The sequence below is a fragment of the Athene cunicularia genome (genome assembly GCF_003259725.1).
Source record: "Athene cunicularia isolate RWA chromosome 10 unlocalized genomic scaffold, athCun1 chr10_part1, whole genome shotgun sequence".
Taxonomy (NCBI): Eukaryota; Metazoa; Chordata; class Aves; order Strigiformes; family Strigidae; genus Athene; species Athene cunicularia.
The window spans coordinates 8,075,414-8,080,624 of NW_020799112.1; positions in this window are offsets into that span (position 1 = coordinate 8,075,414).

Sequence of the window (5,211 nt, forward strand, 5' to 3'; positions counted from 1 at the left end):
CCCCTTAAGTTGGTGAACGCTATCCTAGCTACACAGCTTGGTGTTATTGGCTTCCTTTCCACCTTTGATTCATCTCACCATCCCAGTGTGTAGGAAAACATTTTTTCATTACTTTTGAAATGTATCAGAAAGCCTGAATGTTTCAAGACCTGATTAAAAATCAGGTATCACCCAAGGGCATGCTGAGGAGACACATCTGCTTTAAACAAAGCACCTCAATTATCACAAATCATCAGGTCTGCGAGTGCTGCACTGAAGGAGAACTGGCTGCAGGAAGCAAGTGTCCCTTTTAGTAGTGCATCGTGCCCCCTCCGCAGCACATCACGTCTTGCCTGCATCCCAGTTGGAGGGCAGTCGTACTGGTGGTTGGACTGGTGCAGCTGGAGACAGCATCGAGCTCTGAGCAGGAGAAGGGACCAGGAGGGAGTGGATGAGGAGGTGGAAATCTCAGAAGAACGGTGAAACGGCCTTTAATGGTAGAGCTTGCGTGTCAGCAAGAAAAGCAGCCCAGAAACACAAACTCTGTGTGACTCTACTGAGTAAATACCCATATTCCTTTATTTTTCCTCCTGGTTCTGGCTTCCTTATAGCATGGCCTTGCAAATCATGCCCTTTATTCTGGTCTAAACCAACCTGAATCAACCACGTATCATTCGCATATTCAAGTAGATGACGAGATTCGTAACTTTACAATTGATGTGAGGGCAGAAGTGAGCCCCTGCCTGCACTAAGATGCTGTGTTGCAGGGAATTGTGGCTACTGAACCATCCGCCTGACCCCTGCTGCTGTTCCTTTTGCTGTGCAGCAAGAGCTGAGTAGTGCTGAGTACACCCAGATGTGGGGAGTTGGGGCAGTGAACAGTGCCTTCTTCATGCCTGCGCTGTGCTGCGCTCCCGGCACGTTCCACCTGAAGGCCACGGAGAGCATCTTCACAAAGCTGAAAGGTCAAATCACCGCTTGCGTGGCCAAAAGGAATCTGGTACAGGCAGCTCAGAACTTCAGAGAACTCGAGGAGTCAAGGTCAGACTGTAAACTTCCACAACCTGTTGTCAATTTAGGAAATTTTTAAAACTGACACTACCTACTGGTATGACATCAGCTCAGTTGGACAAGTTTGTCCCAGCAGGTGCCAAAAGAAACTAATCACTTCTATTAAAATAATGTCTTCCACTCCAAGCAGAGCGTTCCGTCAGACAGGCAGCGTTCTGGTGAAAGGACCCCTGCGGATCTGTGCGGCAAAGGCGCCTGAGGGTACCTTTTGTCTGCAGCCACGCCAATTCCACATTTCATGCCATTAAATTTCTTTAATCTCATTATCAGAGACTGATACAAGAAGAAATAAAGCAACCATGGGCACACAGGCAGCACGGTGAGCATCGGACCACCATGCACAGCTAATTGTTCATGGCCCTGGCCTCCCCGGAGCGAGGCAAATGTCTTCATTTTTAGAAGGCAAAGGCCTCTTTCAGGGAGGTGTTCCATCAGTATTTGCAGGCAAAAAGACTGTTTTGAGGATTGTGGTTAAAAATGACTTGAAAATCCATTCTGTGAACGGTGTAAAGTTGGAATGTGAAGACTGACAAGAAGAGTGGGGGCTGCAGCAGTGCTCCCCGGCGGCCTGGGCTGGGCCAAGGCTCGCAGTCTCTCTCGTGCCTTTCCTGCCCTCCCCAGGTCACAGGTGTCACCCGCTTCCTCGCGCCAGCCTGTGCCAGGAGCTGACCCCACCAAAAACTGACCACAAGAGAGTAAGAGGAAGATTTGAGACTGTGGCAATGAGGGCTCCAGGCCTTCAGTCAGTTAAAGCTGCTGGGGAGCAGAAGCCAAGCGGAGGTTCACAGGAAGGCAGATTTTCTGGAAAAACTAATTGTTGCATTAAATTTGTTCAGCTGGAGAACAGTGTCGCCGTGTATCTTGAAGGACTGCTCTCCAAGATTCGCTTACGCCAAACCCACCTCATTTCAGATTTGCATTTTAGGTTCTTGATACATAAATGAAATCCTAAACAAGTTGATAAATGGCTGATAAGAAGTAGCATAGGTGCATCATTTTCTTAGGTAGTAGTCATAATTTTGTAAAAAAAAATATAAAAAATTTAAAAAACTACCAACAACCAAAACATTGGCAGCAAGCGTTTTTGTTTGGAAGCAAGCAAGGATGGTCTGCTAAGGGTTAACCTGTATAGATTTTGTGAAGCACATCACTATTTTGGTTGTCTTGACTGTGTAATGTAATACTGTTTTGCTTTTATTTTTTTGATACTTGGAAAAATGTCATTGTACTGATAGGCTGAATCTTGTAAAATACAATTGGAAGAGAACTCATGTTCTACAGATTTGTGTTTCTTCTGCAATCATTTCTAGTATATAGAATCATAAAGATTTATATTAAATATTTATGCTCTGGCTACTGTTTCTATGATTTTTAGCTGATATCCTTCATTGAAGACTGTTTTCTTTAAAGCAAGGCACTTCTCATGTCAGTTTTCAGCCTTTAAACGGAAGGAAAATAAGTGGTTTATGTGTTTTAAAAGCTAAGGATACTGGAGGCTGAACAAGAACAAAAATAGATGCAGTTTAGGTACTAAAATTGTTACAGCCGATTCTTTTAAGATGGTCTTGCTTTGGGTCTGAGATGTGATACATATTCCAGTGGGTTCCTTTTGTAAAATGACCACAAGGCCCAATCTATCTAATTTTTATTAGATTCTCCTTCTAAGCAGAAACCTTTGGGCATCTCCAAGATGAGCTGTGTGGTTTCCTAGAAGGCAGTAGTTCTTCTGACTCAGAGCTGTGCTGAGGGTTGGTTGTGCCTCAGTTTCCTCATCCATACAATAGGAATAATACTTCCCTGTTTTAAACCTGAGACTGTCTGCAGCCTAAGGAGTGAGTGCTGTGTTTGTGGACACGATTCCTATAGGTGATCTTTACACTTCTGCTCCCTTTGGTTAAGGTCAGCTGCTGCATTTCAAGTCATTAGTAAAGGCCTTGACTATACTCTGGCGGTCACAAGGTCACAACCCCTCAGGGATCTGAGCTAAAAACATCACACCCTGAACAGCATCCCAGGGATAAACTGTATTCTGGCTGCTAGACTATCGCTAGTTGCTCTGCTGCAACCATGTCTGAAACCTGAAGGCTAGGAATGACTAGTCAGAACCTACATTTACTATAAGCTTATTATTTAGGGCATTAGGAGACACCTCATTGCAACATTCAGGCATCAGACTTCAGTTCCCTTTTCTCCTCTCTCCCGCTCACCCATATAATCATCCCATCAAATTACTCACGTGAGGTGTTTCCAGAACTGCTAGAGGCGAGGGAATGCAGCCGCCCAACAGCCTCCCCCTGCTGCTGGGGGTTACTGCAGCAGCAGCACAACCCTCATCCGTCCCGGCAGGTGTGACCAACTTCCTTCATCGCTCCTGCTGAACCCCTGGAGAGATGTACTGTCGTGCCACCACACACCTCTTTACTCAACCATAATCAGTTCTTTTCTTGTCTAACGTTAGGCTGTGCCTAATATTATTACAACCTGATCTAGTGGAAGGTGTCCCTGCCCATGGCAGGGGGGCATGGAACTAGATGATCTTTAAGGTCCCTTCCAACCCAAACCATTCCACGGTTCGATGATTTAGATTATTTGTTGACAGGTCCAGTCAGTGTGAATGATATTCAGACAACATTATTGGAGGATGAACCCTTCCCCATCCCACTCCCCAAGTCTCCTGAAGTGGAAACAGCTGAAGGCAGACCAGTGTCCAGGTGGACACAGGCCTTGCAAGGTTAAACTTCTGGATTTATGGCTTTTGCTTCTTGTCGGGTCTTCAATGTATCCATCAATTAGAAACTATCTGTGTTGCAACAGAAGCGCGATGCTTCTAGGAAGAAGAAATCCAAGATGACACAATCGTGCTCTTGAGACAGCACTTGCAAGTCCCTCCACAAGTTAAGAGAGATGCTGTCAAGGTATCTTAGTGGGATGATACTAATCTTCATGTTATTACTGCTAAACATTATTAAATAAGACAGATCCCAAAATACTTTAAAATAGCCATGTTCATAGAATCAAGCAGTTCTGGACTGACTGAAAAGCAACAAGCACTTAACTCATCAGTACTGCTGACATTTTAAGAAAGGAGAAGAAGAATCTGAGTCAGCTGAAGGAAAGTCAGCTAGGGAAGCTGAACGGTCACCAGTTGGGGTGTTTTCCTAGCCTTTGCCATTTGGTCTCTTGGATTTATGCATTACTATTTTTAATGGGTAAAGGATCTTAAAAGAGTGTGCTTCTTGCTTTTTCTTCCCTAAGGAAAAATGGAGACGTGGCAGGAAAGATAAGGGAATAAATTCAGACCAGATACAGGGGTAACTCCTAGAAGAATTGCCTGATAGATCCTTTAATATGATTTTCTCCTTTAAAAGACCCCTTTATTTTCCCTTTTCCTATTACTTTATATTCCATTTTCATGTCCTTTTCTTGCATATTTTTAAAAATTGATACCTAGAAACCAAGTTTCTGAATAAGACTTGATGTTTCTTTTACCCTTGTAGATCAGCCTGTCTGCAGCATCAGAAGATGAAGCCTAAGCAACCAAGAACAGAATAGGGATAGTCACTGAAGTGTCAACCGGCAGTCTGAAGCTAGTTTCTCAAAGCAGATGCTTCTTTTTTTTTTTTTTTTTTTTTTTTTTTTTTTTTTTTTTGTGCCGTTAAGACTATTAAATCCCTGCAGAGGGTGTGAGCGATCAGCCCAGACTGCCCCAAGCTTTGTCTTTATCGAGGAAAGTTTCCCACTTTGGGGCTGACTCCCCAAGGCTTTGTACAACCGTGGTGCCAGAGGCGCGTGTGAAAACCACCAGCTTCCCTGCGCGGAGCAGTCAGGCGGTATGGAATGCCGCTGGTTTAACCTCACCTACGATTTGAAGTGGTCGGCACGTGCCGAGTACAGGCAGGGTTACTGTCACGCAACAATTCTGACCGTAACACGGCTTATTCCCTCTTCAGAGGGAACAAACACCGGTCCCCAGAAAGGAGCGCTGCAGTTCGGCACACCCCGCTTCATCCCCTTGCGTGGGCACGTTCAACCGCAGAAAGGAGCCCCGGCTCCGGGCGGGCGCTTCGCCAGACCCGTCGCTTCTGGCGGGAGCGCCCCGCAGGCGGCTCCGACCCGCCGGGCAGCGCGGGGGCGGCTCCCCTCACGCCGCAGCTGCCGCTC